At 40.8% G+C, this 13,659-nt stretch overlaps 1 protein-coding gene across 1 annotated transcript in view; it reads right to left on the reverse strand.

Moving 5' to 3' along the window:
- Nucleotides 1–13,659, reverse strand: part of LOC105182426 (TWiK family of potassium channels protein 18) — a 297,075-nt gene that overhangs the window by 273,246 nt on the left and 10,170 nt on the right. The window contains exons 6-7 of the mRNA XM_025298461.1: nt 11,744–11,853; nt 11,510–11,553 (exon numbers count right to left, since the gene is read on the reverse strand). The gene's annotated coding sequence lies outside the window, so the exon portion shown is untranslated. The remainder of the gene's footprint in view (nt 1–11,509; nt 11,554–11,743; nt 11,854–13,659) is intronic.

Below are 13,659 nucleotides of genomic sequence, written 5' to 3' on the forward strand. Positions count from 1 at the left end.
GCCGTGAACAACGCCGTGGCGGCTCTTTTATGTGCGTTATTCGACAATTTTTCAAACACGGCATGAGATCAAAACGTGAATTACAAGCAGCGTTCTCACCACGTGCCACCCTTAATCGCACGAATTTTTCACGCGACTATTCGGTCACATTCAAAGCGGTGACAAGCGACAGTATCGCGCGATGTCGCCTGCAGCCGCACATGCCTGTTTTAAAAAGTAACAATCTATGTTATGTAACTGGTACGAGCAACGTGATCACAAAAAAAACATACAAAACGAGAGAGAGAGAGAGAGAGAGAGAGAGAGAGAGAGAGAGAGAGAGAGAAAGAGGGAATGAAACAGACCCGAGCGCGCAGACAGTCGCGAAACGCGCGACGGAGGCGACAATAATGAATAACGCCGAAAAATAAACGAACGATCAGGAAACGAGGATAAAAATAATAGACATATGCATGTAGGATCATTGACGAGTGCTCGTTATCGTTTCCATCGGACTTTTATTGGCTGTCCCAGTTATACGCGCGCTGCTGCTCGCTTCCTCCTGCCACGCGACTCGCCCGAATATACGCCTGCCAGCTACCTGCCAATAACTACGCGATCGCAGACACACAATCTGCATTCAAGCGGATCTCTGTCACGTCAGTTGCGATCGAGAAGAGTCTAAAAATAACGAAGATCCCCACGGATGCGTATCGATCGCGCGGCGCTCTCTATCACAGTGAGATTTCGTTGTTTCCCCACTCGAATAAGTAAATATTTGCCCGGCGTTTATCGGCGTTATGCACGCCCAACCGCACCGCTCCGCACCGCGCCGCGGCAACCCACGCCGACGCGATTCCGCGATTTTAACATTCGTATTTCTTATCAAACATTGATGTTACCATCGCACGCGAGCGACATGAGCGCCGTTTGTTCGGGCCGAGAGTGCATATGACGCATAAATATCCAAGTAAATACAGCTTGTGCTTCCTGACTATCGCTCGCCGACTCGATTCTTCAATAATGGACGTGTCCGCACGCGCGCGCGCGCGCGCGCTTCAAAGAGAAAGAAAGAAAAAGAAATCCGCTCGTGCGGCAAAATCTCTAATGTTTCGAAGAGTCGCGCGCGCTATCTCGTGCCGCTCGATGTTATCATCAACTTTATCACTTTCTGTCTTCGTGCTCATAGTCGCCATCAAGATGTATTTATCATTTGGCACATGGATGTTTGCACGCGTTCGCATCGCCGACAGTATCGAGCGTACGAAAACAAATGTCCCGGACATATATATATCCATCGGCGGCGGCGGCGGCGGCGGCGGCGGCGACAACGAACGGATCGATGTCCCCGATGTACCGTTTTGATCGTAACGCATTACAAAAGAGCGAGGAAAAAAGCTCCCAAAATCACCCGAGCATTCGAGAGACTGACGAATGACGAAATTGAGAAGCGAAAAGCAATTCCCGGCTCACTCTCCGTCGGCGAGGTGATTCCTCGTACCGTACCCGAGTCACGCGCCATCGACGAAATCTCCGCCGTTTTTCGTGAAAGCTCGCGTCGCAATAAGCCTTAAGGTTTGTACACAATATGAGCACTATGTTACGGTCGAAATTCAAGCTACACCCGACGTGAAAAGTATCGCCTCACCCCCCTGGGGCGTACTAGCCCAAACGGCTTATTGCTAAATCGGCGCGACGCTTTAGCGTCTGCACGCAATGCGCTTTGCGAAGAGTTACGGTCTTGGGCGAAATATTTGTGGTCGCGAATATCAAACGGAAGAGAAGTTCATGAACGCACTCTATTGTACTCGTGCAGACAGAATTTGGGATTTTCATTAGAAGTGAGCGACAAACGGCAGTCAGGAAAAGTGTCGAAGAAAGAAAATTGTCGCTAATAAAAGTCAGGCAGCGGTGCTGCGGTTGACGCACAATACTGTGTTTAAAGGTAAAGAGGAAAATTTTTAAGTTAATTTCGAAATCATTTTCGCCTCCGACGCTACCGACGCGGAGACTTATTACGGCGTGTGCATGAATATTTCGTATTTCAAACTACAAAACAGCCGTGAGCATGTGCGGTACGCAATAAACGACGCGCAGAGAACAAGAACAATTACATTGCAGAAACCGTTCTGACCACTTTTGGAATGCTCTTTACAGCGGAGTGTTCGCGAGATTCAATGTAAGAGGAAATTTCAAAGTTAATGAATATATTCCACGATGCCGAGACAATGAAGACTGCTGTATATATATAGACCGGCTTAATAATCGTAACATTTTTTATGCAACTAGCTTATTAGAATTTTCTTTATTGTACGCAATACTGGTCTATCATTCGCCGATCGTTCAAAGTAGAGAAAACGACCCTCTCCTGTCAGCAAGCGGCGCATTTGTTACAATAGCGTTTACGTTAGCTTTACGTTAATGTCTGTAAATGTAATGTCAATGTAATGTAAAAGAGAGGAATTCGTACAATTAGAAAATACCGCCAATCTCGTAATGAATGTTAAAGCTATTATGCTTATGGTATACGCGTTACTTGTTTGAGTGCAACAGATAAACTGAAAATAAAGTCTGAAACTTAAAACTTCGCGCGATCGGACGATAGATACGCACGCCCGGGTTATACTAACGCCGCGTAGTATCAGGCGTTCACATTGCAAAACGAGTCGTTCGTTTCACGTCCGTGAAATATATGATGCGGCGGAAGAGAAAAAAAGAGAAAGAGAGAGAGAGAGAGAAAAGCTCGATGTTACTCCAGCATAATTCATAACGCGACATGTAAAACGAGGCGAATAGATCATCGATCGGCGATATGAGCGAGTTATTAACTGATACACCTGATGGTACAACAATTATTCTTCAACAATTTGGGTTTCTGCGCGCGCAAAAAGAAAGATGATACTCCGAATATATCAAAGATATATTCGTCGAGAGGAAAGACTCCGCGGTTTCTTTTTTTCCCTTCGTTTTTGTTTCATCAGGATATATCCTATGAAGGAAACAAGGAGGAGAAACCGAAGAAGAACTGTGCGATATAGAGAGGCGATCTCGCCCGTTAATAAAACTGCCTGATGCGGCGCGCTTGTGAAAAATTCAAGATTCAGCCGCCTTTGAAATGTCCGGCGAACCGGCCGGAAATACGTCTGCCCGCGCGGTGCACGGCACAGCGATTTCAGACACAACGTCGCGACCATTGTCGCTCAATGGGGATCGTAATGCGAAAACATAATTCCCGTGCCGCGTCCGCGATCCCTGTCCTCCCTCGCGGAGCGAACATTAAAGCGCTGCTTTAATTTTCATTCAACGCAAGTTGGCTTTGTCGTACGTTTTGAAATGTTTCGTAGCGCTTCGTCGACCGTGAATGTCGTTTGTCGGCCGCCTGCTTCTCTGAACAGTAGCTAATTAAAGGTACGGATTCCTCTAATTCGTCGCGCCGTCTCCCTACCCCGCGTTACAATCAAAGTTCTTGCCAGCGCAAACTTCCCCCTACGCTATAATTGCGGATATAAATATATTAAACATTTCGCGAGATTATACGCGAGTCGTTGAGAGGGAAACTCCGACAGTCTGAAGAGTTAAGAGTTTACGGAAGGGTCGCTTTTAGAAGCTGCGTCGATCAAGGAGCTTCTTGCTCCTCTCAATTCAATGCTACACGTTCGTGTCTAAGACTCTTGTTGTTAACAATAGTTTTCTTTTGCATCACTGTGAATAATTATCAGTGACGACACTTTTGCCATTTTCCAGACATACGACAACGATGAGTGTATCACTAATTTCGCTCGCAAATCAACGAAATGCAACCGTATCGGAATTATTGTCGTTGCATTTCCGCGTTATTAATTAACATTGTTTGAGGGCTGAATTAAACTCTTGGCTACGTTCGCATATCGCTCCTGCCACGTGGAAAGTACTTCGATTACGTCGATGTCTTATGAGCAAGCTTTACGGGACACGTAAGCCCGACTAAAACACGAAACAACGATATATCGACGCTATCGGTATCGGGCGTTATCTCTCCAGACATAAAGTCGTACTTAACAGCTGCGCCTTTACGTCGTCATTTCGACCGATCGTGTTCACGGTAAACGTCGCTGGAAAACTCGTATGCGTACACACGCGCACACACACATGCGCGCGTGCACGCGCGCCCGCACACGTGTGTGAGACTGCAAAACAGCTCATATGATTTCGAGTACACCGTTAAATGAAAAGTTCGATGCACACGTCCGCCATTCCGAAGTTCGCGTTGCAGTTCGCCATACGATATCGGCTCCGATCTCTTTACGAAGTTCGCAAGCTGCAGGTTGCAGCTTATTACCGAAAAAATTACACCACGCGTTCACAACACGATGATTCGTGTGATCTCCGCGCGCAAATTGTGACTTGCCACGAATTTCGTCGATTTATTTGTCCTGCGGTTACGTCGTCGTGCTCGCGTCGTGTGCGATCGCAACGATTTTACGTTATCCACATTGGTGAATCAGGTAGATAAATCAAATATTTATCATCGCACGCCAAACGCAACGATACACGTGTGCAATTTGTAGCAGCACCACCTCTCTCGAATACTGTGGGCGAAATAACTGCGCATTTATAAGTGAAGAATTATTTATAATTCGATGAATATATCTATATATATATATAAATTTATGTACATATGCATCGTTGCGTTTGGAAGGTTGTTTCTTCGCTGCCGTATATATCCCGTCAGTTTATCGACAGCAAATCTGTCTGACGGAAGGACGAATGTCAGTTTGGCTAGTTAATTATTATTGTCCGCAGACAAACTAACGTGATGAAAAGCATCGAGAAGACCGCGAGACAAAGTAAGCGTTCATTCTATTATCTGTCCTGTATTTATCGAGAGCGCACTCATGTTCTTGTGTATTTTACGTGTATTTACCAGGGAAAGAAGAACAAAAAACACAAGACGAATCCGAGGAAAAAGAAGCGGACGATGTCTCTCTCGAGGAGAGAGAAAAGAAGGAAAACGCGCCGAGGAAAGATTTGACATATTATTTTAATCGTTTCAGGTATTATCACTATTGCATCGCCAAAAAGATTGATGATTTCTTCGCGGTCGTATTCCTATGGCTGGTTAAAATCCAAATGTACATACTGAACGTCAATAGATTTCCAGAGGTTCACGAAAAATAGTTTTAACATCGAGGGCGATGCGGATTAATATTTCAATCAGCCGTAATACTATTTCAATTACCATACGCGCTATAGATATAAAACGATATTTGTGGCGAACCAAAGAACCGTCGCGTTATCCTGATCGAGGGATAAGCGCGTAAATAAAGAAGCTGCATTGATAATGCAAACACGCGAACATTTTCCTTCTCATTTGAATATCACTGACCCGACCTGTGCGAGAGGTTCGCGCGCTACGGATGTATGCGACTGTATCGCCGCTGCAGAACTTCAAATATTCACAAGCCGATTGTAAAAGATGCAGTCCAATCTCCGCGAGGTGCTACATGTAATGGAAACCTCTTTGAAAAATTCCTCAACGTGCCGTTATCCGATAAAAGTTGCCTCGCCTCGGTCACTCATTCGAACATTCTAAATGTTACCTACAAAACTCACGTAGCGCGCGCCATTGCTTTCTTCCTAATCCTACTTTATCTCGAAGGAGCGTGAATATTCGAACGAGCACAACTTTTCTCTCTTACTCGCCCCAAAGCTACGCGCGCGAATGAATGTTTTAACTCATTTCCCCGCGCCCTTTTTTTTTTTTAGCTTCGTCTTATATTAACGTCGCGAAATTTCTCTCCGCATCTTTTCGCGCTAAAGTCAGCTCGGAATTATTTATATAAAATTAATTTGTCTTTCACAGCGCATTCCCGGCCACCGCCTCGGCATAAACACGACGCGTCAATTAACATTTATAACGTATGTTTTCTCTCTCTGTAAATAATTAAAAGAAATATAATGGAAATATATTACGTCAAGATTCATCCGAAGAAACGTAGACCGTGAGCGAGTATTTCTTTCCTTCTCTCTCTCTCTCTCTCTCTCTCTCTCTCTCTCTCTCTCTCTCTCTCTCTCTCTCTCTCTCTCTCTCTCTCTCTCTCTTCTTTTCTTTCCTTTCATCTTTTTCCTTTTTTGAAAAACTTACCGCGAATGCATTGAATTACATCGCGGTAAAAAATAGATTGCACGGATGAATTCCGTGGCGGACTCTAACGTAGTAATCTAGGATAAATGATAGTCGTAGCCGTAATGCTCTACGTGGAAAAAAGTACGTCAGGACCGGATGGTTAGAGAGGCTAGCGTGCAACAAAACGAATTCCTTTCTTGGAGGCCGAGTCCACAAAATCGTATCTACCGTAGACATCTGTATTTTATGCTGAGCGTTATGGCTTTCGTGGTTGATACTCGCATTATATCGCACATAGGGATATCTTTCTTCTATATGGTAAACGCAACAACAGCGAGCGACCTACTTCTCCGGCGAGAAACATTCGAGAGGACAAAATACGAAGCCATCCATTCCTCTCGAATAATTCGCGCGTTTAAAGCGTTAAATGGTCGACGGCGATGAAAACGCGTTTCCGCGCGTGCATATTTGGTCTCCCGAAAGTTTTCAACAAAATACGGAATTACTTGCCGCACGCACGCGGGTGATATCTTGCCGTTTCTGCACGATTCAAATAAATTATGCGACAACGCGACATAACGTTGCATAACGATAAATTACATGCGTCATTCACGCATATGTCACGCGAATACGCGAAAGTAATTAAATACCATCAAATAACATCAATTGCGTGTACTAAGTGGCGGAAACATGTAAATTGGATTATTGTGCACGTTTGCATGTGTTAACTCTGATACACACGCAAGAAAATAGATAAATTATGAATGACAAAATAGCGGTACGCTTGATTAATACGCGGATGCCGCACGGACGGCCCCTTATAAATCGAACGAATTAATCGCGGGACGGTTAATTATACGTCATAATAAGTTATTTTTCAACGCGCGTAACGAACGATAAATTCAACTCGGGCAAATGTGAAAATGAAGCAGCGACCTGCACGCACCGCACCAAGTCCGGCATTAAAACGGGTCAACTGTGAAACGAGCTATCGTCTTATCGCCCGCCAATCATAACGCCTGTGTGTCTCCCTACTGACACGTCCGCGATAAAAGTTATCGCTCAACTTTTTGCATTATAACTTGGAACGTGAAACGGGCACGTCTTCCTCATACAAACGCGAAATGAAATATACGTAACGTCCTCACGAAATAAATAATGCCGCGCAGCGCATTATTATAATGCACAGCGCAGTAATCTTCATAAGTAAGCGTCATAAAAAACGAAACAAACGAACAAAATGACTAAGCGCATCGGCATTAACATATTATATATCGTACGTATTAAATTAATTATTTACATCAGAATGCCCGTACATCTTCAAATTACTACGGCGTATGCGAGTACGGCTACAGTTTTTCTATGGAGAAGCTAAAACCTCCCGACAGGTCGATCGAAGCGCGTAGTGTGCAGGAGACTGCGTAGCGTAATATTTGAATATAATATCGCGACAGTACGGCGGCAAACGCGCAAGTATTTCTATCTGTTTACATTCCGCAGTTTTGGCACGTATGTGTGCACAAAAATTTAAGCATATGCACGTCTCCTGCAGCCGTCAGCGGGTCCGCAGGTGCACCCCCCCCTCCTCCCGCCCCTCACGCGCATGATAATTTATCAGGATCATTCCGGTGGGCGCAGAACGCGAGCGTGAACAGGACACCCGGCGGATTTATGATAACGATAACATTGAATAATTCGCGGCAACGATTGATCGCACGACCGACGCGCGACGCTCCGACGCGGAATTGCACGAGCGTAGGAATTAACGTACGATCGGGGCGATTTCAATAAACGGGAAACTTCATTATCCAATAACTTAAATGAAAATTCAAGCGATTTCAGGCTAAGCAATTAATCGATTATTAATTGTTAAGAGGATAAATTCTAAGAATTACGTTTATTATATTATTGTACGACGTATCGTGTGATTATATATCGTGTAGCATAATTCCACGCTGTGTGTACGAAAGAGGAAGACTATTGTTGTTTGTATCGTGTAATAATCGCATGCAGTGTGCATGTAAAAAACAGAATTGTAAATGCGAAAGCATGAAATATAAAATTCGATCAAAGATCAAACGCGCGCTCTCGTTCGTCACTTAAATATTCCAGTGGAGAGGGACCCATTAATTTTTCATCTGTTCTTCAGCGACGAAATAATGACAGCGCGTGTATTCGATCTACGGGCGTCGTGGGCGTAATTGAGAAAAGGCGAGCTCTCTCTCTCTCTCTCTCTCTCCCTCTCTCGACGTTTCAAAGGAATGATCGTTATTACGATTCGCGGACATTAAGGTTACAAACGACACGTCGACCCACGCGGCTCGATTTCCACATATAGAACTGCGGCATATATCAAGCGAAAGCTCGCCTCTACTACGTGGGTAGAGGACTCGAGAGTAACTTCCGAAAGGCCGATAATCTTTGCCTTAATTGAATGGCGAGGGGAGAAACAATGATTCAAGCGCTGCCGCGCACACCCCCAACCCGCGGCGCGTTTCATGCTTTCCGGAAACTATAACCGTCCAAACGATGATAGAGAAAGCGAAGAAGAAGAAGCGCTCAAGTTAGGACGTCGCCGCGGACGGAAAAACGAGGGAAAACGTCCGACGGAGGGAGAGAAACGTACGAGAGTGTAAATCCGCGTCGCCACTAATTACGTGTGGTCGACATTGTTTTGCATTTTATCTGACCGCCGCGCTGTCCGTGCTATCTCGCGCAACTGTTAACCGCTATGTTAAATTCCGCGAGCGAGAGTCGTACGTCTCGTTGAAATCGAGAGATCCCCGAAGCAATCAGCCGCGATTTGCTGCTCGTTCGTTGCACAATCGCGCTCAAAGCCGGTGAATGGTTATATACCGTAAACGACGATATAATGCAATGTGCATTATGTCACGCGGCAATGGAATTACGTTTCCTACTTTAATAATAACCGTGTCGAAATAAAATAGAATCGCGTCGGAGAGAAAAATATTTGGCCGGCACGTAAACGAACTTTTCTTTCTTTTAATGCAAATACTGGTTAATATGTGCATTATCGCAAAAATACCAATATGTTTCATCAGAGAAGTATGTCATAATATCTATTATGACACAAAATGTGCTCGTGTGTTTTTAAATAGAACTTTCAATAATACATCAGACATAACTTGCTATTCGCAATTTGCGAATAACGATACAAAGTTCAAAATTCAAATGCATATATATAATAATGTTGATAATAATAAATATCATATCGATAAAAATATATATCAAAAAACACATCAATATATCAATATTAAATATCAATATCAAGCATCAGATATTTCAAATATCAAAAAATATATCATATATCAAATATCAAAATTTCAGACCCTGGCCTGATATGTATGTAAAAGTAAGGGCAGTTATACAATGCTGTTTAAGACTATAAAATTCGAATAATTCGTACAAATACATGAATATGAAATAAAATTTGTGAATATGAATATGGAATGAAATATGTGAGTCATATATTGTGTAATATATATATATATATATATATATATAGATAATATATTAGTATTACGTAATTACGTCAGACAACTTGGATATTAAATATATCATTCGAATATTTGTATTCTTAAATTGCTGTATGTATCTGCCTTTACCCCCTTCGTTATAAATCAATGCAATTTACATCTACGCATGCGATATCATGACGCTCTGTGAGCGTTAAATTCAACGCTCACCAAGTCCAGCGGCGTCCAGTGAAAAGTCCACCAATGATTACCGCCGCAACATCCAGAAGTAGTCCTTTGGTCCTCCCATGTGTGTTGTCCCACGTCGCACTTTATTTCGCTACACTCGCGACGCAACGTTCGTTTCAACAGTCCTTAACGAACGTTTTATTACTTACGAATTGTTTAACGAAATACGATATCGGAATTAACGGATTTATTTATTTAACGAATATTCATATCGCGGCGCAAGAATTGCAATATTCCAAGAAATTATTAGCGATGCGTTCATATTTCAACGATTCTTGACGTATATTCTATGATTTACGAACTTAGCGAAAAATGGTGTCAGAAGTAGCAAATTTGTCCGGCGAATGTCCACATTGTTGATATAAGTTTCAACATCACGAAAAAACATTCACGACTTTTATTCGCGACGCGGACATAAAAAATTGCGATTCAAAATTCGCGAACAAATCGCGACGCGAATGTGTCAATGCAAAGAAATCAAATTAAATATACCGAATCAAAGACCGATCGCGAACGCGGCATGCGGACGATGTAATTGCGAATGGCATAAAGCTTGATATTTCCGCATGATGTTTCCGCCACATCATTGCGAAGATTACTCCGTAACATCATTACGAAGATTACTCCACAATATCTCTGCGAAGATTACTCCGCAAGATCTTTGCAAAGATTACTCCGTAATATCTTTGCGACGTTTACTTTCGAAGTACTATCGAAAGTTTCGTTTAATAAAAAATTCGGATCCGAAAATAATTGTAGCGAAAAACGAATATGTTAAATTAAAACTAGAAATTCAAAACTAGAAATCACGTTTTTCGTTCATCGACACATATGTGAACAAAAGCTAATCGCGATAATATATATCTCTATAAAACTTTCGCGGAATATTTATATTTATTTCATAAGAAAATTAAAAATCACAACGATCGCACAAAATTTATCAGCTGTGAAATGACCGTTCAAGATTCTATCGTAAGTTTCATCTAACGAAAAAAACGTTCAAAAAGTGTTAAAGGTATCAAAAAATCGAAAATTAAAAATCGCGGTAACCGTTCCATTCATTTACGCATACCCGAACAAAATTTAATCGCGATTTTATTGTAAAATCTCAATCTCTATTTCGCGAGGAAGCTAAAGATCGTAATGATCGCGAAATTTACTATCGCGTCTAAAATAACCGCGAATGATTACTTCGCTATACATTTTGCGAAGTTAAAGCGTCGAATTTCATTCGACCGACAATCGTATAGAATTAAGACAAACGTGTCGGAAAATTGAATCGTTAAACACAATAGTGGTATATATATAGCCAGTAATATAGTTCATATACTTTTTAATTATATCTTTATTTAAATTAAATAAATTATAACTAATTATTTAATCTTTCTCTTTTTCTTAATTGTAACTAATTATTATTTAATCTTTCTTTTCCTTTTTGCTTAATATCAACTATCTTCGTGAACTTACTTGCCTTTCAAAATAAGAAAAAAATATTTCATACCACTGCTTGTATCTCAACGATTCAACGACTCGTATATTTATTGACATATCAAATTTCAATATGCAAAAATCTATAGGTAAATTGCATTGATTTTTAACAAAGTTAGAAATAAACCCACCACCTAAAGTCTTTGTATTCATCATCTTGAATTAATGAATCGTTAAATCTGATCACCGTAAACTTTTTTCTTTGACTTACCGGACCGCCACGAAGCCAGGCAAGCCACATGCTGCTACCCGGATCTAAAACAAAACATTGTTTTCTCGATCAAATTTACGAAATATGTAGCGAAAAATATAGATAAAAATAAGTTAACACTCTTCTACTAAGAGGATATCTTTTGTATCGTTATCAAAATTATCTTTACGATTATATTTCACTTCTCGATCACGAAACATTAAATACAGGAAATACAGAAATCTATAAATTTACCTTCGAGTCGATCCCGCATGACCCGAACCGAATCCTCCGGTACTGCATCTGCATTTCAAACCGCATCCCCCGCATCCGTATCCATCGAGTAGCTGCAAGCTCTGTCGGACCTGAAACAAAAAAGGCATTATCCTTTTACAATTAAGTTAGTTACAATAGTAGTAAATAAGTTATTTGATCTGGATAAATCAAGAATGAGAGCGTTCTGACTGTATTTCTTTTTTCAATCTAATAAACATAGAATGATATAATCACCCTATATAAATTACGTATTGTTCCAACTACTCACATTAGTTCCGACACGATGATCGAAGATGCGAAGCGTTTTAATCCATCCCACATACGTTCCAATAAACTTGAAATTTGAAAAAGATGAAAGGAATCGAATATACGACACTCGTATCACGCGACGTCTCTCACGCGTTCACTTTCACGTCTGAGACTGTTATGATCCCGAGCGCGACACGAGTATAAATACATGCGTGTGTGTTGTTGAAAGACGTAACCTTCAAACGCACCGAGCCACGACTGTGTACGCGACGCTACACAAGCTATTGAAATATTTATCTTACGTTATAATAACACGTTTTACACTCATTTCTAGCACGCGAGTGGAAGTCGCATGTGAAAAATAAATAGTGAAAATAGCGAATTCAAATTCACGCGTAAGATAACTGCAACACGACAACACATTTTATGTGTAAAAATATCGAAATTCGTAAAATTAGTAATAATTACAATAAACTCAGTCGTTTCAGTAAGAGTTAAACGTTCTTGACTAAGGTTAACGGTTTGTCTAAGATTACGACAACGAATGTTATGGACAACTGTTTCGATCGTGTGTGTACGAACACTCTCGATTCTTATACGCGTATTTACATTCTGTCTTTTTTTTCGGATATCGTTCGACTTCTCGCGTGCCGGGCTTAAATATTACGTGTTTATTTTTACTCCTATATTTGTCCGTGAAATCGCAATTTTCAGTGAACGTTATTTCAACAAGTACTAAAATATTCCGTTGAATTTTCGCGATCAAATTTCGCGATAATCCGAATCGAAATTTTTGTTTTACATCAATCCTATAAATTTTGCCGAACGGAAGGCTAAATTATAATGGAAAAAAAGTCGGTGGTACAGATTCAAAATAAAACTCGCGTCTCAAGAAACATTATTAAAGAAACAAATTCCAGCACTCATGAAACTTAGACCGATATTCGTAATTATAAATTATTGGCGATCCTCAATTGGAATAATAAATAATAAATTCGTATTTATAGGCCGTTATGCAACTATTTGGATCCATATCTCTTCTATAAAATAAATACAAGTCGACGTGTAATAATCCGTACAATTATAATTATTTATGAAATGATGACGAACCATGAATACTAATCTTGAGAAATAGATTCTAAATTTCGCCTCGGATATCTCCATACACTCGACGAAATTTTTAAACCATTAAAATTTATATAATAAATAATTTAACGTACCTCGAAATATATTACTACTGATGGCATCCTGTCATAGATACGATTCGATCGAGAGGAATTAATATTAAATTTTACATTAATTCCTAGCACGCGCGAGCAACACGAAACGCGTGTGGAAAGTCGATAGTGAAAATTGTGATTTAAAATCTACACACGAGATAACCACAGCGTTAAACACATGTACAAAAACTTGAAAATTAAGGATTGCATCAATTATTACGACAAATCTCAAATGTAAAAGAAGGTATTAAACAATTTGATCCCGAATATTTAATTGACTTAAATTCATCTACGTGGAGATAGTAAAAATTTTGATAGATTTTGATCGTCTTAGTAAAACTAATAACAACGAACGTTATCTGACTCGTCCAATATTATATTAATAAATGTTGTTAGCGATTGTAATAGATTTTGATTGTGATCGCT

The sequence above is a fragment of the Harpegnathos saltator genome, unplaced genomic scaffold, assembly GCF_003227715.2.
Source record: "Harpegnathos saltator strain DR-91 unplaced genomic scaffold, Hsal_v8.6 scaffold101, whole genome shotgun sequence".
Lineage (NCBI taxonomy): Eukaryota > Metazoa > Arthropoda > Insecta > Hymenoptera > Formicidae > Harpegnathos > Harpegnathos saltator.